We start from the raw sequence: 25,399 nt of genomic DNA on the forward strand, positions 1-25,399 counted from the left end.
TAGTGAATAACTGATGGGCTCTAAGAGTCTACAATATAATTCTGAGATGGTCTGCATGATCATTTTCACTACGAGAGTAGACAAGAATATCATTAATAAAGACTATGATGAATATGTCCAAGTACTGCTTGAATACTCTGTTCATCAAGTCCATGAAAACTGCTGGGGCATTCATTAGTCCAAAAGACATAACTTGGAATTCGAAGTGACCATATCGAGTTCTGAAGTTTGTTTTTAGAATTTCATATTTTTTGACTCTGGCTGATGACAGATAGATCTGAGGTCTATCTAAGAGAAATAACTGGCACTCTGAAGTTGGTCGAATAATTCATCCATCATGGGGAGTGGGTACTTATTCTTGATTGTGAGTTTGTTCAACTGATGGTAATTGATGCACATTCTGAGAGAACCATCTTTCTGACGCACGAAAAGGATGGAGAGCCCCATGGGGAAACACTGGTCCTAATAGATATTTCAATAGTTATTTCAACTCTTTAAGCCCAGGTAGTGCTATTCTGTTGGGCAAAATAGAGATAGGCTGGGTATCTAGAAGGAGATCTATTCCAAAGTCAATTTCCCTTTTGGGAAGAGCTCCAAGAAGATCTTCAGGGAATACATCTGGAAATTCCCTTACTATTGAAACTAACTTGACACTTGGGGTCTTAAAACTAGAGTATTTGACTCAAACAAGATGGTATATGCACCCTTTAGATATCATTTTTCTTGCCTTAAGATATGACACAATTTCCCCCCTAAGTACTGAAGTATTACCCCTTAATTTAATAACTGGTTCATTAGGAAACTAAAACTAAACGACTCCATATCTGTAATAAACTGAGGCATAAAATAAGTGGAGCCAATCTATACTGAGAATGACATCAAAAGCAGTCATCTCTAACTCCACAAGGTCAACTGAAGTGACTTTCTGGGATATTATGATCGGATAGCTCTTGTATACCTGCCTGGCTAAAATAGAGACACTTACTGGAGTATACACTGAGAAGGGTTCTGCTAAAGATTCAGGACTGATACTAAAATCGACTGCTATATAGGGAGTTACAAAGGAGAGCAAAGCTCCGGGGTCTAATAAAGCATAAATATAAAGGAGAAAGACCTATGATGTACCCGTTACCACATCAGAAGAACTTTCTTGATCCCGTCGGGACTGAAGTACATACATCCTGTTCTGGCGCTATCCACTGGTGGAACTAGAAGTAGCGCCCTGCTGAGTCAGACGACCTGCTGAGTCGAACGACCTACTGGCATAGTTGAAGAGTTAGTATAGCCTTATTGGTGATCATTTCTATCCTTCCACATACTTACAGGACACTCTGTCATCCTGTGGCCTGGCTTGTCACATCCAAAACACATACCACTACCAACTCTATACACACCCTGATAATTCCTTCCATACTTCCCGCAGAGTGGATTAGTACGATCACTATTCATGGTACCTTGAGATTTAGAGCCTGGTGCTCTATTCCGACTGTCATTCCTGAACTTTGGCTCGAGCGCACTAGATAAAGATAGAGCTGGGGCTGAAGATTTTTGACAGAATTAATAATGGTTACCACCTTCTTACCTTGGCTAAGAAAAGTTAAAGCTTTATTTTTTGGCTCTCTTATTCTCTCTCTCTTTCTCGTTATGCTTCTCTTTCTCAATTTGTTGAGCATGAACCATCAGTCTAGATAGGTCCATCTCCTTAATCAACATAGTGTCCTACACTCCTTAACCACACTATCAACTACACCAAAAAAACTTACTCATTCTGGACCTGTTATCACCCACCATCGAAGGATCATACCATACCAACTGAGTAAACTTAAGCGAGTATTCCTTCACACTCATATTTTCCTTGCTTCAAATTAATAAACTCCAAAACCTTAGCTTCCCTTAAATCTAAAGGAAAGAACCTATCTAAAAAGGCTGTTGCAAACTCCTCCCACTCTACAAGCCCTGTCTCATCACCCCCATCACCTTTCTGCTACTTATACCAGGTCTGATCCACATCCAATAACTGGTATGCAGTGAACTCAGCACTCCCACTCGAAGTGACACCGATGATATCATTCACCTTTTGAACCAATCAAGAAACTCCTGCAGATTCTTCTTAGACTTGGATCCCAAAAACAAAGGGGGATTCATTTGGGTGAAGTCCCAAATCCTAGCTGCAACTGTATTTGCCACTGGATTTGTTGGGAAAATAGCCTGCTAATTATTCTGAGTAGCTACTGAATGAGCTAAGATAGTGAATACAACTCTGAACTCGGTATAAGAGACATGCATATTCAGGGGATCTTCCTAAACAGGCGGAGGTACATGCTGATTCCTATTTCTTCTTTCATTATTTATTTTGGGAGGCATTATCTATAAATGGAAGGAAGAATGAATCAGAAAGAAAGTTTTAAACAGAGCTCATGCTCATTCGCACGACATGAATACTGAAAGAAGTGAAACTTTTCCTAAAATGTCTTGTATCCTCTTGTCCATAAGTGTGGCGTACTTCACACCCATACATAAAACTCTACTCAATGCGACCTTTCAAACTCCCTAGGACTCTCTAAAACTTTAGGCTCTGATACCAAGTTTTGTCACAACCCGAGGCTACCCCCCAGTCGCGACAACGATGCTTATGGTCACAAGTGACCACAATCTAACCCATGAGCTGGTACCTACTGTGAGCATTGAGTATAATAGCAACAAAACACATATGCAGAAGATATACTAAGAAACATAGTCATACCAATTTAAATACTGAAAGTATAACTATCAAATTCAAATTAACTGATAATACTGAAAGGTCTGGTAACTGAATAACTATCTAACTGATTGAATGTGGAGTTGATGGGACAAACCCCCAACTAAATCCAATTGACTAATTGTTCTCACAAGATGAGGACTCATCACTGCTACTGCTGCTGTAATGCTAAACTATCTACATGCGGTCAAGAAACTGTGCATCCGAACCTATGATATAAGATATCATAGCACAAAGAAAGTATACGGTCAATACTTTGAATGCACTGGTATATGAGATGAGGTTAGGATGAAATACATGAGTTAACCGTGCATAAAGAAATGACTGACTGAATAATATGAGATAACTGAGTAAGCATGCATGAAAACTGAAATACTGAGAATGCAAGATCAAGCATAATTTTTGAAATAATTTGTAAACTAAAATTTTGAAATCTTAATAACTAAATAACTGGGAATCTGTATGCTTTGGTCAAGCAAACCTGAACAGAATTCTGTGCTGAATACTGTACTGAGACTGTAAGAGCTAGCTATAATCGATATGCCCTAAATTTATTAGTAGGGTCCAACCTGTAACTCCAGTTGGAAGGGTGTTAATACTGTGCCATAGGTACTAACACTGGCTGTATGGATCAACCAATCTGATGTCCCAAAGGACTAGGGTGTCATGCCTAACTGATAGGGGACCCCTTAAAGTCTATGGTTGCACCATAGGTCAAAAACTTAGGGACTGATACTAATGTCTCATGCCTAACTAACAGGGGAGACAAGTGTCTCATGCCTAACTGACGGGGGAAATACCATCCCCATGTTCACTTGGTGCTAAGTTTTACTCCCAACTTAAAGACACTAATTACTGGACTGAACTAAGCTTAACTGAACAAAAAACTGATCATAATCACAGACTAAATGATAATGTTCATGGTATTTTTGAAATTATTCTGAACATGCTGAAATTATGCAAATAGCTAAGTATCGGGTGTTCATAACCCTCCAACACTGAATGAAAATAACAATAAGGACATATGAAGCTTTAAGAACCATAATAAAGAATCACTGCTCAAAACTCAATATTTAGACATTTTATCAAACATATGCGAGTCAGGAATTTAAGCATAGAAATGGGTAAAGCATGTGATTGAAAACATAGTTACAATACTAAAACCATGAATTAGGTATTTAACATGAGGATTTCAATACTCAAATCATATAAGGGCTCGTTCCATCGAAAAACACTTGTAACATAACTGTTAAAAAAAATCAATAACAACTTCATGGAAACAATTCATCATAACATGTAAAAACTCATAATTTGACATCAAAATTAGATTCTTGAACTCCATGGGTGAAAAGGGACCATGGATGAACATCACACATACCTTAAATCCTTAAGCTTGAAAGAGAAATACAATCTTGATGTTTTTCCTGAAAGTTTTTGAATTTGGGAACTCAAATTCTTAGTTTTCTTGGAGAAAAAAAATTGATTTTGATGAACTTGGGAGATGATTAGGGTTTCTTTGAGAGGAGAATTGGAAAAAATAGGCATATAATGCCTTAATGACATTTTAATTCGTGTTTTTACGAATTAGGTTGAGGAAAAAAGACTCAATTGCCCCTCAGAGTATCAATTTTGCAACTAGAATATGGATTAAAGGTCAATCTTAATACGGTGAGGCTTCCACTGCTATAGCCACCGCTACGTGCCACTATCGCAGTGAGGTTTTTGAGTTAAAATCCAAACATGACTCAATCCTCATCCGAAAAATCCTAAACTTCCTAAGATACGCTTCTTACACCCCTGAACATGAATTAACTCAAAAACCTACGTCTCAGGGTTGGGATGAACTATTTAAAAATCCTCAAAGTTAAGAGGCCAAAAATAAGACTAAGTCCTCAACACTTAGTGAAATTTTCTGGCTTTAAGCCTTTTTTCATGCATCTAGGATCTGAACTAAGCTGAGTATAATATGGGGTATTAATCATCTGGAATGTCGAATTTGGTATGTTTACATAGTTCATTTGCATATATAGGATTCTAGATGAATCTCGACGACTTGATGAAAACTTGGATACTTTTTCTCAATTCAGCTATCATCCAGTGCAGCTACAATCACAAGCCAAGGGCTGATATCACGGTACCCTTGGCAGAGAAGTGTTACGATCATGAAAGGGAGTTTTGCAATTGGAATATCTAATTTTGATGCCATAAATTATGATCACAGGTCTGGATCTGTGATAATGGGACCCGAGTACCTGGTTTGGGTATAAATAGATTCCAAATGTCATGAATCCAATCATTTCTCACCCTTTTCTTGAGAGCATAAATCCTAAATAGCGTGACAACTTAAAATTGAGACTTATAGGTGGTTGAGAGCTTGATTAATATTTATTTTTGTGATTATGTTTTGATTTAAGGTAATAATTCACCCTTGTTTGGTGGATTTTATTTATTTCTTGCTCAAAACCCCAAAAGGTTGAGGGCTTAATTTTGCCCTAATTTATCTTGGTTTTCCACCCATTTTGAGGATAATGATTTCTTGAACATGTAAGAATATTGGGTTGATTTTGAAAATGTGATTTTCGTAAATATGACCCACATGGGGTTTTGATATGATTTTTGGACCCAAAGCACAATGGTGCAATATGGATATTTTTATTCTCATATTGATGAGTAGAATATATTATTGATAGTTTTGCATCTTGAGAGGCTTCTCGGAAGGAAAAAAACGGTGGTTTAGCGGTTCATTGAGCTTTCTTCGAAGTTAAGGTAGGCTAGGTTTATTTGTTGTTAGATTGAGATATTTCATAGTATTTTTATGATATTATGTTAGATTTGGGATGGGGTTTAGGTGTTGGATTGATGAAATGTAAGACTTGGGCTACTTGGACCGTTTAGGCTATTTTGATCCAGTAGAGATTAAACACTTGACTTGTTTCCTTATGCCTTTGGTGAATTGGACTTCATTACTCATGTTAGCATGACAATTCCTTAGATTACTAAAGTTAGGTAAAAATGTTTTAGACACTCATGCTTAGGGTAAGTTTAGCCTTAGTTGCTTACACTAATGAAAGTTGCCATAGTTTTCATTAGACTTAGTTAAGTGCTCAAGCTGAATCTTTACCTTAGGACTAACTACGACTTGATATACATCTAAGAGTGGATTTAGATACCTTATCCTAGTCTGGGGTAAAATTTGAATTAGAATGTAATTTGGTGATTTAGAAGTAGGCTCTATAACCCACCTTAAGTCAAGATTTATGATTAGTTCTCTTAAAACCCTTATACGTTTGCTGAATACCTAGAGAATGCCCTTTTGAGGAAATTTTGAGGAACCATGGTAATTGATTATGATGATAATGACATTAGAAGTAATGATTCATGGACTAATTGATTAGATTGTTGGATATTCTATGATGAGCTACAAATCATGTTATGGTAAGTCATTGGATATGCTATAGATTTCTTTATGAATGTTCTGTAATTCATACTTTGATAACTTTTAATGATTCAAGTGATAAACTATTTTTATGCTAATGATGAGCCATTGAATATACTATTGATAAGTCATTGCTCATGACATTGCCTATGATTATGATCATGCTAAGAAATTATGCTAGTAATCATGATAGAAAATATCCCTACTAATGATATTAGAAATTATGCCATGAATTATGTTAGAAGTCATGCTTACTGATTATATGGGAAGTTATGTAATTATGCTTGAAATTGTGATGCTTGATTATATGATTACTTATGCTATTGATTTTGCCACCGACTATGATGATGTGGCTTCCAGTTCAAGTTTGGATATTATGATTCTATTAATATTGGTAGATGGAAAGGTCAGAGGATTATTATGATGATTTATTGATACACAAACAAGGCTAGAGGTTGATTATGATAATATATTATACTTGGCAAGGCCAGAGGATGATTATATTGATGTGCCTATGCGTACATCTACCAATTCGAGTCCGGCTATGCCTTATGTATGACTATTATATATAAATATACTTATATATACTTGGGTATAATATTGATATTAGGGATACTCGTTATATCCCAAAAGTGGTAAAAATGATAATTAATTGCTTGTAAGGATTAGTGATAATTGTTGATTAGTGATTAATGATTATAAGGTGGCATAGTTGATATTAGTAATAAATAAATATTAGTCGTAGATATTATTTAAGTGACAAATATTGACTAGCTGAACAATGAGGATTAGTTGGTAAATGATGATTAGTTAATAAATGATGGTTGTCTAATAAATGGTGATTAGCAGATTTATGGTGAATAGTTATTAAATGATGACTAGAGGTTATATGATTGCTAATAATCACATGGATCAATTAATAAAAGATGGTTGCCTAATAAATGGAGATCGGTGAGTATGATGATAAGGTTTTTAAATAATGGTAATATTATGGAATGTGGGTACACTATCAAATATTGGTAAATGATCAATTAATTATAAATTGTGGAATGATGGTTTAATAATGAGTTGGTTATTTGTAAGAGATGAATGGTTGCTTTATGCTATTTTTAAGTGTACTTTCCAGGAGTATGGGAGTCTGTGAGGAGTTATTTACTTTTTCGCATTAATTGGCATATGGGAGCCAATTTTGTAGTTATGATTGTATGTGCTGATGCTTTATGTTACGTTATGCTATTAATCTGGTTTATTTACTTACCTATATTGCATGGAGATGTTGGCATGTGTTAATGCCTTGTGTTATATTGTTATTCTGGTTAAATTACTTATTATGTATAGTAGTATTGGAGATGATTCAATTTCATTTTTGTACCTTGTCTTAGTTAGGTTATCTTGCATTTTATCATACTTTTATCATGATTTAGCTCATCGATCATGATGCCTACTGATTACCCATTGTTTTGGTACTCGTACTACACTTATGTACCTTTTTAGTGAAGATCCAAGTATTTGTTGTCATCATTGATCATTGATCGTGCTGTGTTGATATTCCCAAAGATAGGGTGAGCTCTGGAGTCGGAGTCACCAATTTTTTTCTATCTTTTGATATTCAATCTTTTGTTATCGAGACAGATGTTGTTGACTACTCTAAGTCTTTGAGTTATATTATTATTAGATGATCTTGTACTGGATCTACTAGGTCGTGGGATGGTATCTTGTATTGACTGTTTTAGTCTATTAGAACACTTTGCTTATTTATAAGTGTGTTGTTCATTTTTGGCTATGAATTGGCATTTTTCACCAAGTTAACCCATTGCGTTCAGCTCCGAGTTATGGTTTGGCTTACCTACTGGTGGGTTAGAGTAAGTTTCGTCATGACTCATAAATCGAGTCATGACAAATTCATATCAGATCCAGGTTTCACCAATTTGTTGGTACAAGAGCAAGTGTCTAGTAGAGTCTTGCAGATCAGAATGATGACGTCTATTTCCTATCTTTCGGAGGCTATAGGATATTTTTAAAAGTTCATCACTACTTTCATTTTATTTGTACTAAGATTCTGAGTTGGTTTGTGGAGTATTCTGTTGACTTTACTTTTTCATAGATAGCTAGGACATATGCAACCGCTATATGAGATGAGGGTACCAAGACTGAGCCTAGGGATCCTACTCCTATTAGTATAAGTCATGGATAGTCGTGTGATGTGTTCCTAACTTATGGATAGGATAGGCTGCCTTCCCTAAATCCAATTCCCGCTTATGATCCGGATATTCTTTCGCCTCAGCTAGCTGTGGGATAGGGACCAACACAGGCTCTACAAGGGTTTATTTTTTCATAAATGCTTAGAGATGCATTGTTTTAGCTTTTAGGTTAGTTGGTAGTGCGCTGTCTGATAGTGCATAGTCTACAGATCAGAGTGGTGATAAGGTGGGGGCACAACCTGTAGCTACAACTTCCAAAGTTGAGGTTTCTCCTACACTAACAGTTGCTCAGGCATTAGTTGCTCATCCAGTGGTTGCTTAGCCTATTATGTCTACTGAGGAGCTGAAGATATTGGGTAGATTCTTGAGATTGGCTTTGCCTAGGTTTTTTGGTGCTTTGGGAAAGGATGCCTATAAGTTCTGATTGCTTGTGAGGATAGGCTCCATAATTTAGGCCTTGTTGAGACTCGTCGTGTGGATTACACCATATTTTTATTAGATTTGGTTGCTCAGCACAGGTGGAGGGTTATATGGATTCTAGACCAGCTGGATCTTCTCCCTTGACATGGGCTTAGTTCGTCGAGGTATTCTTGGAAAAGTACATGCCTCACAGCCTTAGAGATTCTTTGAGGGATCAGTTCTCAATATTAGAATAGGGCTCTATGCAGTTGTTGAGTATGGGGCTTGTTTTCACAAGTTGGCTAGGCAAGCGACTTTTATTCTTGATATTGAGTATGGGATAGTCTATTGTTTTGTTAGAGGGTTGAAACTCCCCATTTGTATGTCTACTCAGAGTTTAGTTGTTTTAGATAGGTCTTTGCTAAGGTGTCGTATCATGCTTGCATGTTGTAGGAAATACACCATAAGGGTCGTGATAAGTGGACTAGGTGTAACACTCTGTATTTTTTAGCTAGAATTTAAACCGTCATTCCTATGTGTATAAACTCTAATCCCATGATTTGCATATGAATATAAGTATGGTGATCATTATCCTAGTATAAAAATTGCTTTAGAGGTGAAGAATGTTCATAGTAAACACTTAGAGTAAAGTTAAGTTAAGAGCTTTTAATTTGACCAAATTTTGGTATTTGATCCAACCAGGGTCAGCTTTGAATATGTATAACTTCTCGAATATATGGAATTTCGTAGCTCAAGAGCCACCAAATTATAGCTAAATGTGCCTTCTTTCCAATGCATTTGATTTTGCCTTAATTCGATACCCGAGCAAAAGTTATAAGCATTTTCATAAGGAACCAGTGAGGGTCCATGATTTCAGTATGGCACAGACCTTAGACTCTGCATTTTATAGCTTGACACAGACCTTAGACTCCGTGTTTTGTAGAGTGGCACGGACCTTGTTCAAGAACATTAAAACACATATTTCTCTTCAATTTTTCAAGGTTAAACAAGTCATTTACTCCCTAAATCATCCTAAACTACCCTATGACTGATATAAAAATGATTTTTATCATTCCATAACCCAAAAACACATCAAATACATGATCCCTCATCTCCTAAATCCTCAAGAACACCAAATAAGGGTTTTTCTTTAAGAATTCAACTTCCAAGGATCCAAATTCATGTTTCCCTTCAAGAAGTCAAGAAATTAAGGTATGTGGGGTATTCATCAATGGGTTCTTTTCACCTATTGAGTCCCAAAATCCCTAATTTTTAGGTATAAAACCCATTTTCCTCTTTTATGAAATTCCAATATTAAGACAAAGATGATATCATAGCCTAGGTTTAGTGTCATTGGGTGTCCAATAAAGTTATGTCATGTAGATTTTTTTATGGATGTGTAGCGCGCCATACTTATAAGAGAGGGGCTATGAGGCATTTAGGAATGTTTCCCTTTCTTGTTGTTCTATTTCAAACTATTGAGTCTAAGATCTTGAATCTCTCTAATTCCTATTTGTTCACCTTTTAGATCATGCATCCAAGAAGATTTGATATTCGTAAAAACTCTTCTAGTCAGTCTGAGGACAATGTGGACGGAGCTCGTCCTACTCCAAGAGTTCAGACCTGGTCTAAGGTCATGCTTCCAATTTCCCTGATGGAGCTCCACCAGTTCCTCCTGTCTCTCTTCAGGTACCCTAGGTTGGCTTGTCTAATGCTGAGTTTCTCTAGTCGATTCACTTGCTTACCCAGTTGGTGGCCTCTCAGACTGAGCGGGTTGCTTTTGTTTCTCCATCTTCCGAGGCCACAAGAGTTGGCCAATTCATGAGAGTAAGTCCTCCTATTTTTACTAGCTCTAAATTTAAGGAAGATCCTTAATATTTTGTTGATGAGATATAAAAAATATTTTGTGTGATGCATGCTACTGAGGTGGAGGGTGTAGAATTTATGGCTTACCAGTTGAAGGATGTAGTGAACCAGTGGTATGAAGAGTGAGAGAATCTTAGGGGAGATAATATTGAGTTTGCTTTATGGGTTGATTTATCTAGTGCTTTTCTAGACCACCTTTTTCTCAAAAGTTGAGGAGGTAAAACGGAGGAGTTTGTAAACCTGAAGCAAGGCAAGATGTAAGTTAAGGAATATGCCTTGAAATTCCATCAGTTATCTCGGTATGCTTTGGAGTTGGTGACTAGCATGATGGCTAGGATGAGTAAGTTCGCTTCTAGGTTATCTCAAGACTTGATTCTAGAGAGTAAGGCTGACTTGTTAAACAAGGGCATAGACATTTATCGGCTTGTGGTTTTTATACAACAAGTCAAAGAAGAGAAGGAGAAGCAGGCTAAAATTAGGGAGTGGTAGAGTAAGAATTTTAGCTACCCAGATCAGGGTAGAGGTCAGCAACAAAGTAGTAAATATAAAGGAAAATAGTCTAAGAAGAAATGGGGTAACTCTGGTTCCTACTCTACGGCCAGTGCTCCCTACCCAAAATTATTGGGTGATAGTCGTATGTAGAGTGGTGATGGTTTTAGGGCATGGTCCACAGGGTGACCAGTCTCATGCTAGTGGGGCTAAGTCGACTCTATCATATCCTTCTTGTAGATTTTGTGGTGAGGTACATTATGGTTTTTTTGAAGAAGAGAGGAACAAGTATTTTAATTATAGATAAATTGGTCATATGCAGAGATATTATCCTTCTAGGTTTGATTTTGGTTCAAACAATATTCCTGTTGCTACTGCATCAGCTCTTGCGCCAAAGGGTGCTACTTCTATTTCTGGCTTCGGTGCCAGTCGAAATTATCTCTATGCTCTCACTACTCATCAAGAGTTTGACGCATACCCTAATGTCATTACTAGTATGTTGAAACATTTTTCCTGTGATATGTACTGTTTACTTGATTCGTGGTCCACTCTCTGTTATGTGATCTCATTTATGGTTATGCATTTTAGATTTGGTCCCGAGTGTATTTCGGACACCTTTTTTGTTTCTACCCTAGTAGGTACCATGTGGTTACTAGAAGAGTCTATAGGAGTTGTGTGGTGTTTGTTGGTGGTAGAAAAACTTTGGTAGATCTGATAGAATTAGACATGGTTAATTTTGATTCATATTAAGGATGAATTGATTGCATTCATGCTTTGCTTCTTTAGATTATCGGACCCGTAAGGTCATCTTTAATTTCCCTAATGAACCAATTATTGAATGGGAAGTAGTTCCCTAATGCCTAAGTGAAGGTTCATATCATATCTTAGAGCCTAGAAATTAATTTCCAAGGGGTGTCTCTATCATTTGGTCCGGATTAAGATTTTACCTCGAAGAGGCCTTCCTTACATTTCGTCCCCATAGTAAATGAATTTCCTGAAGCCTTCCCTGATGATCTTCCTGGTGTTCCTCCTGATAGGGACATTGATTTTGGGATTAATCTTGTTTTATACACTCGTCCTATCTCTATTCCTCTGTATAGAATAACTCCACCTGAGTTGAAGGAGCTCAAAGAGTAGTTAAAGGATCTTTTAGACAAGGGTTTTATCTATCCTAGTATGTCCCCATGGGGTACACCTATTTTGTTCATGCATAAGAAGGATGGTTCCCTTCAAATGTGTATTTATTACCGTCAATTGAATAAGGCAATCGTGAAGAATAAGTACCCTCTTCCAAGAATAGATGATCTCTTTTATCAGCTTCAGGATGCTAAATTCTTCTCCAAGATCAACTTTTGGTCTGGATACCATCAGTTGAAGATTAGAGACATGGATGTCCCTAAGACTGCTTTTCAAACCCGGTACGGTCATTTTGAATTTTTGGTAATGTCTTTTGGCTTGACTAATGCTTCGATAATATTTATGGATCTTATGAATTGGGTTCTTTATCAGTTTTTTGACTTATTTGTCATTGTCTTTCTTAATGATATTTTGGTTTATTCAAAGAGTGAGGTGGATCATGCTGATCACCTTTGTCTTGTGTTTTAGACCCTAGAGGATCAATATTTGTATGCTAAATTCTCTAAGTGCGAGTATTTTGTCTGTAGTGAGGGTATCATGGTGGATCCATAGAAGGTTGCAGTGGTTATGAAGTTGACTAGACCCACGACTCCAACTGATATTTGGAGTTTCTTGGGTTTAGTCGGTTATCATAGAAGGTTTGTAGAGAGCTTTTCTTCTGTTGTTGCCCCTTTGACCAAGTTGACTTAGAAGAAGGCAAAGTTCTTGTGGTCAGATGCTTTTGAGGGCAGTTTTGAGAAGTTGAAGGATAAGTTAACTTTAACTTTTATTTTGACCCTGCCCGAGGGTACATATAGTTTTGTGGTCTATTGTTATGCATTTCGAGTAGGACTTGGTTGTGTATTAATGTAGCATAGTAAGGTGGTTGCTTATGCTTCTAGACAGTTGAAAGTTCATAAGAAGAATTATATGACTCATGACTTAGAGTTATTAGCTTTGGTATTTGCATTAAAGATCCAACAACATTATTTGTATGGGGTTCATATTGATATTTATTATGATCATAAGAGCCTATAGTACGTGTTCACTCAAAAAGAGTTAAATATCAAGCAAAAAAGATGGCTTGAGTTACTCAAGGATTATGCTATGAGTCTTTATTTCTTCCTAGGTAAAGCTAACGTAGTTATTGATCCTTTTAACAGGTTGTCCATGGGTAGCTTATCCCATGTGGAGGAGGAAAAGTGGGAATTGGTGAAGGACATTCACTGTTTGTCTAACCTTGGAGTTCATCGCTTGGAATCTGAGAATGGTGGTGTATTTCTGCAAAAAGTGGCGTAGTCATCTCTTGGTTTGGATGTAAAAGAGAAGCAAGTGTTGGATCCTATCATGATGCAAATCAAGAATGATGTAGGAAAGGAGAAGGTCATGGTTTTGGAGAATGGTGGTAATGGTATCTTGAGGTACCAAGTGAGGTTGTGTATTCCTAACGTTGATGGATTGCGAGGTAGGATTTTGGCTGAGTCCCATAAGTCGCGGCATATGGTTTATCCTGGGTCAACAAAGATGTATCATGATTTTTAAGAGATTTACTGAGGAATAATATGAAGCTGGATGTTGCCAATTTTGTGGCTAAGTGCATGGTATGCCAGCAAGTGAAGGCGGAACACTTGAGGCCTGGAGGGCTTTTTTAAGAAATTGAGCTGCCGGTATGAAAATAAGAGATAATTAATATGAATTTTGTTATCGGTCTTCCATGGTCTCGCCAGCAATTTGATTCGATCTGGGTCATCATGGATAGGATGACTAAGTCTGCTCGCTTTTTGCCAGTGAGGAAAAATTTCTCTTCTAAGGATTATGCTAAATTGTTCATTGAGGAGAATGTGAAGTTGCATGGTGCTCTAATTTCCATCATATCTAATCGAGGTACTCAGTTATCCTCTTACTTTTGGAGGTCATCTCAGAGAGATTTGGGGACTAAGGTGACCCTTAGCACTATTTCCACCTGCAAACAGATGGGCAAGCAGAAAGGACAATTCAGGTTTTAGAAGATATGCGTAGGGATTGTATAATGTACTATGGTGGTAGCTGGATTGACCACTTGCCACTCATAGATTTTGCTTTCAACAACAGTTATCACTCTAGCATTGGTATGGCTCCTTTTGAGGCCTTGTATGGTAGGAGATGTAGATCTTCTATTAGATGGTTTAAAGTATGTGAGGCTGAGATGTTTGCCTCGAATTTGGTTCACCAAGCGATGAAAAAGGTGAAGGTGATTCGGGATACGCTTAAGACCACCCAAATTCACCAAAAGTCCTATATGGACATAAGGCGAAGAAAATTAGAATTTGAGGCAGGAGATTGGGTTTTCCTAAAGGTGTCTCCTATAAAGGAAGTGATTCGGTTTGGGAAGAAGGGGAAACTCAATCCCCGTTATGACGGTCCGTACTTGGTTTTGAAAAGGGTTGGTAATGTTACTTATGAATTGAAGTTACCTTTCGGTTTGGACTCCGTTCACCCGATGTTTCATGTTTTAATATTGAGAAAGTGTGTGGGTGAACCTTCGATAGTTGTTTCTTTGGAAATCGTAGACATTTCAGATTCTTTGTCTTATGAGAAAGTTCCGGTGGAAATCTTGGATTGGAAAGTCCGTTGACTGCGAATTAAAGACGTGGCACCAGTAAAGGTTCTTTGGTAAAACCAAAAGGTTGAGGAAGCCACTCGGGAAGCCGAGGAGGACATAATGTCCAAGTATCCTTTCTTGTTCCATGATTCAGACAATTATGTTTAAGGTATGTGTATTTCTTAATATTTTATTTTTTGTCTTTGTTAAAAAAATTGTGATTTTCTTGGTATCTTTATTTTATGTCTTTGTTAAAGGTAATGGTGGGAGTACCTTCTGTTAATTGTGCTAGCATATGTATTGTCCTATCATTCAAGGATGAATGATCCTAAGGGGGGAGTATGTAACGCCCCAAGTTTTTAGTCCTTGGAAATTCCTAGAATATTACACTCACTGCCCTAGTTACGACTGGACCCTATGAGTCGTAGGGTGTCCTGAAGAGTCGTTCGAATGATTCGCAACCAAATTAGTAAGATTGTGCTAGATTCTGCTCTGAGTATGAGTAGATCACTAAGAGCCGTAAGGATATGTTAAGTGTAGTTAGGTGTAATCGTAGGGTGTCCAGTGTATAACCCAATTTAGGTTTTGTGTTGACTGCGACTGGACCCTACGAGTCATAGGCTCCCATTATGAGTCATGTCACTGTGTCGTAAGGTCAACACTGTAGAGTGCGTTGGTGATTTTGCCTTGGATACGAGTTATGGTGATGAGTCGTAAGGAGTAGCTATGAGTCAATGGTTGACCCGAAGTCAATGGCGGCACTTTTTCAGCTTTTAAGTTAAGGGCATTTTGGATATTTTTCCTCTTATCCAAATTGAAACCCATGTCTTATAACTCCTTTAGGGTGTCATAAGCACTCAGAAACAAATCTAAGTAACTTCTCAAACACTCCAAAAGGCTCTCTAAATTACCTCAAACAAGTCAAGCTAGGGTTACATCATCATCAAGTTGGTCATCTAAGGGCTCTAGAGTTAAATTCTCTCCATGAAACTTGATATTCCAGACATGTGACTCTACCCTTAAACTTAATATCTTTATTGCATGAAACTACATGGTTATTTACGTGATTAAAAGTAAGGGTTTTGACATGAATGGTCAACTAATTGTTTTTTTTTTATGATTTTATTGTGCATTATTCATGTTTTAACTATGGTTTTGAACTTGTGGATGCATGGTTATGATGAATAAACTAAGGGATTCTGATTTCCCAAACTTATAACTTTTGAAGTAATTATGGCCCTAACCCCATATTGTGAAATTGTTTTAGTTATGAGAAACATGGGGATTTAAATATTCTGGAACTATTACATTGTGATGTTAACTTTGTGGGTTTTTTTTTTCAAAAGATATTGCATAATTGAACCAAGAGGGGTTGTGAATTCCCCAAGTAATGAAATTATTTCGGTATGATAATGTTACCTTGCAAGTGTAGTTAGTATGGCGATACCAACAATGTATGCCTAAATGTGTACTGTGGTTCAATAAATTGGATTGTGTGATAATTATTTTAATTGGGATTTAAAGAGGGTTGTGTAGCTGAGTCGTGAAAGTGGAGGTTCGAGAGATGAACACTGGAAATCGCGGTTGCCAATGCGGGGGTCTATATGATCGGGTGGTTTGAGTCCCCTTATTATTATATGATTGGGAGGTTCGAGCCCTCTATATATCATTACATGATTTGGTGCTTGTGTCACCTTGATATGCAGGGAGGTTCGAGTCCCCCTATAGTGCATATGTTTACCCTCTTGTTCGTACAACCACACATATTGAGGATCTACCAGCTGGGGAAGAGCTGGGCCCATATAGCCCGTGGATGCCTTGGTATGTTATGATGGTTGAGCTACACAATCAAAACTAAGATATTTAAAATACATGTTAAGCCTCGTTCTCTATCCCAACATGTGATATATATATATATATGTATTAGATGATGTGCATGGAATCACGAATGATTTTAAACTGTTGATCATGATATTATGTTATCCCGTATCCCAGAGTTACATGCTAGCGCTTCAACTGTTAACCATCTACGTACGTTGTATCCCCACGCAAAGCAGGAACTGGCCATATTTCTACTTCTCCTGCTCAGTGATTAGGATTTTGGGATCATCTCGTGAGTTGACATTAAAGTGGTGAGCCTCCATACATCGGAAGACTATATTTCATATTTTCGTCTCTTATATTTTAGACTGTTTAGACTGGTTTTTGGCTATAGTCGGGGGCATGTCCCGAAATTTTATTGATATTTAGTTTTGGTTCTTGTTTAGAAGGCTTTGTTGGATTACTGTGGACTTGGGTGGCATAGTTAGCTGTTTCGGCCGGGTTGATGGATATTGATCATAGAAATATTAATTATTCTTGAATCTATCTTGTTATATATTTGGAATTCATCCAACATTGGGAATGTTATGTTTACTTGGTTAGAAGCAGGGGGTGGTCTCCAATCCACATAGGACTTGGGATACCCATCATGGCCAGGTCCTGGTTCGGGTCGTGCCAATGCATGTGTGATGATCTCAAATATATAAAAGTTGCAAGCTTAAGTCTTCAAATCTGTAAAGTCCTCAAGTTGATCAAAGCAGTTGAGCGTGCAAACTTCAATAAATTCTTCAAGTCTGCAAGTCAAGGCCTACTATATCTCTACTTAAGGTAGACAAACTTTATCCCTTTACACCTTAAGTTAGCTCTTTCAGGGATTTATCCTTAAAAGGATCTATGATTTATACTTCTTAAGGTGGACGAAGATTTTTTCCTTTTTACCTTAAGCTGGCGTTTTTACTGATTTATAAGGACTTCTAAATTTTCCTACCTTAAGGTGCACAAAAATTTTTCCTTTGCACCTTAAGTTGGCCTTTAACAAATTTTTCCTTAAAAGGATCTCTAAATTTTCATGCCTTGAGACGGACAATTTTAGCCCAAGTATTTATCTTAGACTGTGTAAAGTTTGTGCTATGGACTATGTAAAGTCGTCGCCGTGAAATATATTAAGTCTTTTGACCCAGGTAACATAAATTTCTTTAGCTTAGATAGTGTAAAAGTCTTTATCGTGGAAAATGTAAAGTCTTTATCTTAGACGGTGTAAAGTCTTTAACTCAGACAAGGCAACACTTTGACTCAGACGGTGTAAGTCTTTGTTGTACACTATGTACAGTTTTTCCGTTAGAAGATGTAAACTTTTCATCTCGGACAAGGCAACACTTTGACTTAGATGGTGTAAAGTCTTCACCTTGAACAACATATAAGGTACTTAGCTCAAACGAGATTGTGGTTTATGCATAGTCTTTGTTCTTAGATGATGCAAAGTCTTTGACTTGGACAAGACAATACTTTTGCTCAGATGATGTAAAATCTTAGCCTCATCAAAATACAAGATCTTTGGCTTAGAAGATACAATTCATGCAGTTCAAACAACATAATGGCTTTAACATCTTCAGCTACTAAAAGGGAGAGGAAAAGAAATACAAATAGAAGAGAGATTATTACCTGTCAGGATGTTTCAAATTTGAAAGCCATACATCACCAACTCGGATAAGCTTGAGACAAGATCTTTTGGTATGAATGAAACCTTGAAAGTCTGGTTTCTATCAATCAAAATACTTTTTGATGGTGACATTCCCAGATCAAGATATAAATTGTTTGGTGAGACGACACAAATCTAAAATTTTCTGCGAGACAAAATTTAGAGTCAACTTCGAAAAATCATCTAGAATGATTCCTGAGGTGTTAAATTCCAAAATTTTGATACATGGAAGTTGTATGTATCTAGTTTCTGCAAAAAAAATGTATTTCAATTTTGTACTCCTACATCGAGATATAAATAATTTTTGTGTCATTACACAAATCTGAAACTGCTAGTACATCTAAATCCAAAGTTGATTTCGAGATAACATATGAAAAAAATTTCAAAGGTATTAAATTATGAATTTCAGATAAGTTATAGATCTTTGTGTTTAGTTTTGAAAGAATCAAGCGGCTTGTGATTTTGTCAATCCTGCTTCAATACATGAAAGTTTTAGTACATATGTATATATCTAAAATTTTAAGCATGATAAAATTAAGGTTAACTTCAGAAAAGTATCTAGAATTATACTGAAGGATTTTAAGTCTAAATTTTGAATATGTTGTAGATCTCAAAGTCTAGTTTCTCGAATATCAAACCATTCATGATTTTGATATTTCCACTATGAGATATGAATTTTCTAACACCAACATATTAGGCTATAAAAAAGCTGACAAAAATTAAGAAAAAAAGGAAACTACCTTACATTGTGCTCCTTGTGTGACTCGCGATGTTGCAATGCTGAAATAATAAAGAATGCCCACCTATTTATAGATGCAGCAAGGAGGTAATAGTCTCCTTATTATATACAAATTTGAAGGCAATGAATCCTAGCCTAATGCAAAGTGCAAGTACTTATGAAATCCAAAAGGATCGGAAAAGACTGCAATCATAGTCCAAACGAGAAAAAGATAGACTACGTGGACAGCAAATCCACACATGAAAATACCAAAAAAGAGGTGAAACAATGACAGATAAAAATATAGAAAAAGGAAGTACCCGTTGGCTATGTTATCTTCAAAATAGCTTCTTCAAAATTTGTTGCCGCTGGAACCAAGCTAGAAAATTATATCACACTTCCAATACTTCTTCAAAGTTACACCTCAAAGCCCGCTGCTCATTGATAATGAATAAGCAGACAACTTATAGATGAGTAATGTGGTGATTCTCTCCTAAATTGATATTGTAATTCAACTGGAAAAAGAACGTTGTGTCTAGTCCTACTAGAAATGTAGGAGGCAGATGAGTAGAAGGGCGGTGAAGGAGTTGGTATCAAAAAGGAAAGGAATTTGTGGAACCCACTACTTATTAAGAATTTTATATTATATTTATTATATAGAAAGATGAGTTGAATGACGATCAAGGACAGAATAGTCATTTTACTTGATAAAATAAATCTTTTGGTCATTCTAGAAACATCCATTTGTCTCTTTCACTGAACATCTCTAGTGCCACACTCTCGGTTCACTGAACTATTATGGTTCTCTTCATCTTCATAGCAGGTTGTAATTTTGTCCAATTCATATTCGATTTTCCTTCATCATCAATTTTCACTCCTTGCCTTTTGGGTTCTTTTCGGATTCCCAATTTCATAGGAAGGAATTCATGATATGTATATATGGGTAAGGAAGTATTTGAAAATTGCAATTACATTTGCATTTGAACTTTATATCAGCTCAATTGATGTTCTCTTTAAAAAAATAATAATTGAGAAAGTGTTCATTGAAAACCACCACTATCTTTTGCATTACTTAGTTATTTAACTTTTCCATAGACAATTTTATTGAGTTTATGAATTTTTGGAAGTTGCGTGAATCATGTATTGCAGTTCTTGGTTGGTGATCTCTTCTCATATGATAAATCATAAATTGATAATGTGGGTAGGGTAAGTTTTTCAGCTTTGATTTTCTCTTGCTCTGGTTAGTTTCACAAAATGTATTAAATTGAATCCCTTCTTGCTTCTCTGATAGGAATGTATGAAAAGTTTTTTCACGTCTGTCGTGGTGTTGAAACTGAATTAAAAGACATGAATTGAGGTTTTATGGCTAGTGTGAATGACTCCTTTTTGGCCATTCTTTTGAACTATTGAAAGATTACTTTTATCTTTGTTGCGCACCATACTAAGGAATAAATACAATCAATCCAATTAAACTTTCATTTTCTTCATCACAAGATCATTTAACTTTTACTTGTTCTAAAACTAATAATTTATTTAAATATAATAGATTGTGGAGTAACAGTGCAATTAATACTTTTCATTTCCTTTCTGAAATTTGTACCTATATGCTACTTTGAAATATATTGTGCTTTCTAATTATGAGACAATTAATCTTGTGATCATAAATGATTCTTCATGTATTAATGAATTGGTTGTTTGATGTACTAAGAGTTGGCTTGGTTTATTGTATCAATTCTTTTGAGCAGTATAAAAGGCATCATTGTTGTAGGGCCTCAAATGGAGCAATCTTTTATATTGAGTCAAGGAAAAAAAGTCTGTCATCCTACTTGATTATTGTGCCTCAACTACTTTATGAAGTACCAACAGCAGTGGTGGCGCAGTTGAAAGGGGTTGTCCCAACCTACCTAGAAGTCGAGGGTTCGACCCTGGATATGGACAAACACTCTGTTGGGAGCTCTCCCCCAAATGGGGCCCAACGCGGGACGAATCCGAATATAGTCGGACTCTTAAAAAGCGGGGACCAAACACCGGGTGGTTTAAACCAAAAAAAAAAAAACTACTTTATGAAGTCAACGTAGTTAAATATCTCGGTATGTTCCCTTATTTCATGTTTTTTTCGTAAAAAGTTTTAATTTTCTTATTTAGTTGAATTCTACTGGTGAAACTACCATCAATATTGATTATATACAAATTTTGTCCCTAATTTATTATTTGATTTGAGATTCGTATCTCAAGCTTTGTAATAACGTCTTTTTTAGAATAAGAGACATCAGACTTTAAGGTACTGATATCTTCTATGCCTATAAGGTGAAATATGAGTCTTCCAATACATTTTGCTGATGGTAGAACAAAACAATTAGATATGTTCATGAGGTTGTATCTATTCGTGATGGATTTATCTTTCTTTTTTAGAAAGAAACGTGTAAAGATGCTACTCCTATTTGTACTTTATTTGAAGTGAAGTATTTTAAACCTAACACTGAGGATAGTTCAACTACGTCCTAGCTAGAAAGAAAAAGAAAATACATTTCAAACTAAAGATTATATTAAGTGTTATCAAGTCAATAACTAAGTATTATATAAAGTGTTATCAAGTCAATAATAACTATTTGATCATCTCTGTCATTAGCTGAGCCACAGGTAGTCATTCGCAGGACCAAGACCATTTTTATTGTAACTAAATAAAGACAGCTATAAATCTAATTATTCAAATTGTAGATTTTGTTGAAGAGTTTCTAAAATTTAAATTTTCCCACGAGTCATCTTTTATAAAGTCAATAAACAACATATATATGGTCAGGGAATATGTGAATCAAGCTTACCTTTAGTTCAAAGTTGGTTGTTGTATTTAGCAATACCATATAAAAATGCAGTGAAATTATATCTTTATTTGTGTATCCGAACTTAAAGCTCAAGAAGTTATTAGTATCTATCAATTAGTGATGAACTTAAAGCTCAAGTTATCGGTAACTATCAATTAGTGATACCACAAATTTTGCTTAATCTTTCTATGAATATCGACTTATTACTCCTTCTTAGTCTGTTCTACCTGACCATTACATGTTTTTATTGCTTGTTTAAGTTGGTAACTGATAAGTGTATTATCACTTCCATCCATGCTTTATGTGATTCTTACTCTTTTTCTTTCAAGCCTACACTTATGCCTTTAGAAACTCTATTAGGTATTAGCATTGCAACTCAGCATTTCAATTTCCATACGCAAGCTACGTGTGTTAAATTAGATCAACATTCTACTATGGTGCTCAGGATAACCTTGCAAGTATAATCTGTCTTGTAATTTATTAAATATATAGAATAGCCCTGGAAATAGATGGACATTGCCTTGCCAACTTGCCGACTAAGACCTGTTTCAGTCATCTCTTGTTTAATTTTTAACACTCCATGTAATAGTTGTTGAATTTGTATGACAGATGGTGATGCTCTAATGCGCTTTGACGATGACAAGGAATAACATACACTTTAGTGTGAATATATATCCTATCTTTGCATTATTTTATACATTTTTTCTAATCGTATAGCTTTGTTTCCTTGTTCAATCTTTGAGCTTATGTTTATCTCATGTGAATATAACTTGTTACAGCTGTTTTTTCAATCTATTTAAAAATTGTTAGGTCCATTTTTTTCTTAATTATTCTATCTATGAAATAACTCAGTAATTCCTTGTGATTTTCACACTTGTTTTACCATTATATTTAAATTTGATTTTGATTTATAGAAGATATAGAGACTTTAAATTGGTTTTTCTACAAGGCCTCTTCACTACTCAAGCTTCATTCTATTAAGGTAATCCTATCAAACTGTCCTATATATCTCATTTTGCTTTGATTAATTTAAGTTTTTACTCACTCTTTGTATAAAAAACAACAATTGTTTGGATGGAAATTTTGAACCCTTAGGTAGTCTCGATATGAAGAAGCAGTTTATTTAATGCTAGAACTTATAACTTTGTTTTTTTTTTTATATTGCAATCTACTATTTTCGTTATATACGCAGGTTCTATCTAATTATGTGGAGTTCAACTTTATGCAGTTTACAAGAAGCTATATAATGGATTATATCAGTCCTTGGCAAGGTCTTAAAAATTGATTCTAGAATAAATTGGTTATTACTTTATATTGTAATAAACTAGTGGTAAGATTTGAGATTGGCCTATTGGCCAACAGTGAAGTTGTGCTATAACTCCGTGGAACCTCGAGTTTAGTGAATCAGTGTACACCAAAATAAAACAAGGTAAAATTCAATAGCTTCCAAGTTGATGTTGTCTTCGATGTTCATTAATTATGAACTAGATAAATCAATAAAAAGTTACAATAAAGCATTACATTTAGTTGTGGATTCACTTTTTAGTTTGGTTATCAAATTATTTTTTCTAAAGCTCTTTCTATTTACAGTATGTAGAATTAGATCTGGGTAAAATAATATTATTTTCAACTTTGGCTTTAGAGGCTCTAATAGCAACTTTGGATGGCTTTGGTATTGTGTGCTATCCAAGAGGTAGGTGAATCCTCGTGACTGATAATTCTTGTTAGTTTGATTTGAATTGGTTTGTTCTTTGATTAAGAAGTAAATTGATTATAATTTTCATTCACTGCTATTAAATAATGTCACGATCCGAGGCTATCCCTAGTCGCGATAACGGCGCTTACAGCCATAAATGACCACAAGCTAACCCATAAGCTGGTACCTGCTGTGAGCACTGAACAAAATAGAGATACAATACATGTGAAGATAAACTGATAAGCTGCTATATAACTGAATACTGAAATATGAATCAAAACATGACTAAAATATCAGATAAAACACTGAAAATCAAACTATCTATTTGAGTAACTGATAATATTGAAAGAACTGACTGACTATCTAACTGAGTGTCAGAAAGCCTCTAAACATCATGAGGAGTTGATGGGAAAGACCGCCAACTAACTAAACATAAGAAGGTACTGAAGTAACGAAAATATACAAAGCATGTCCTCGATGGATGAGGACTCACCACTACTGCCGCTGAGTGTCGCTGAGCTGTCCAAAAGTGGTCGAGAAACTGTGCATCCGAACCTATGTTATAAGACAACACAACGCAAAGAAAAATATGTGGTCAGTACTTTTAATGTACTGGTATATGAGATGAGGACTGGCTGAAATGCATGAGCTAACTAGGCATGAATGTCTGAACATGTAATATCTGAGAATGCAAGAGCAAGTATAAACATGTTTCTAAAATCATCTGTAAACTAAATGACTGAAAGCTGTATAACTGAATAACTAAGATTTTGTACACTTGGTTAAGCAAACCTGAACTGAAATAAACCAAATACTGTACTGAGACCGTGGGAGGCATCATCTAACCGACATGTCCCAATATGAGCTAATTGGGGTTCAACCTGTAATCCCAGTTGGAAGGGTGTCAGTACTATGCCACGGGCACTAACACTGGCTGTGTGGATCCACTAAATTGGTGTCCCAAAGGACTAGGGAGTCAGTTCTAAACTGGCGGGTGACCCCTAAGAGAATGTCATCCTAAACTGGCGGGTGACATCTCATAAACCTATGCTGGCTATGTAGTTCTGGAACTCAGGGACTGCTACTAAGGACCTAGTCCTAACTGGTAGGTGAGCCCCCATCCCTAGGTTCGCTCGGTGCTAAATCCTACTCCCAACTGAACTGACACTGATATTGAAATAAACTAAACTCAGCTGAATATTATTTCTCATAGTGCTCATCATGATCATAATTATCTGAGTAAATCAATAATACACATGATTTAACTAAATTATTACTTAAAAATCTGAAATCATGTAAAACACGTAGGTAACGGGTGTTCATAACCCACCAATACTGAATAATTGTAAAATACGATATCAAACTTGAAATATTGTAGTATAAAATCATGGTAGTCAAACATGTAATAATCATAAACTTAAACATGAGAATGTCTTAAACATAAGGAAACAACATAATTACATGGTTAAATTCATAACTTGAGTATTAATCCTGAAATCAATTGATCATGACATGAGAATTGTAACACTTAAAACATGATATGACTCATTCCACTTAAAAATACTTGTAACCATAACTTGTAATTGGACTAACAAGAGATTCATGAATTTATTTTACCTTGAACATATATAAACTCATAATTTAAACCAAAAGAGGGTTTTGGGCTCCATGGGTGAAAGGAACCCATGGATGAACATTCCACATACCTTATTAGATGGATTTTTGAAGATTCCTTGAGGATTTCTTGAACTTGAAGCTTGAATTTCTTGATTTCTTGTGAAAGAGTTAGGGTTTGTT

The 25,399-nt window shown here is 35.9% G+C and overlaps 1 protein-coding gene and 1 long non-coding RNA gene across 6 annotated transcripts in view; one reads left to right on the forward strand and one right to left on the reverse strand.

The window, feature by feature from the left end:
- Positions 1-19,700, reverse strand: part of LOC107863784 — a 58,472-nt gene extending 38,772 nt beyond the window's left edge. The window contains exons 1-3 of one of the 4 annotated variants that reach the window (XM_047409335.1): positions 19,405-19,700; positions 19,107-19,169; positions 18,330-18,511 (exon numbers count right to left, since the gene is read on the reverse strand). The gene's annotated coding sequence lies outside the window, so the exon portion shown is untranslated. The remainder of the gene's footprint in view (positions 1-18,329; positions 18,512-19,106; positions 19,170-19,404) is intronic. The other 3 variants (XM_047409332.1, XM_047409333.1, XM_047409334.1) reach the window with 3 other exon arrangements.
- LOC124897062 lies at positions 19,691-23,420 on the forward strand. 2 transcript variants are annotated; one of them, XR_007053566.1, is made up of 3 exons: positions 19,770-20,027; positions 20,830-21,174; positions 22,516-23,420. It is a non-coding gene; the product is annotated as an uncharacterized LOC124897062 (long non-coding RNA). The 2 variants fall into 2 exon arrangements; XR_007053565.1 differs by lacking the exon at positions 22,516-23,420 and having other exon boundaries at positions 19,691-20,027; positions 20,830-21,287.
- The last annotated feature ends 1,979 nt before the right edge of the window (positions 23,421-25,399 follow it).

The sequence above is a fragment of the Capsicum annuum genome, chromosome 3 (genome assembly GCF_002878395.1).
Source record: "Capsicum annuum cultivar UCD-10X-F1 chromosome 3, UCD10Xv1.1, whole genome shotgun sequence".
Taxonomy (NCBI): Eukaryota; Viridiplantae; Streptophyta; class Magnoliopsida; order Solanales; family Solanaceae; genus Capsicum; species Capsicum annuum.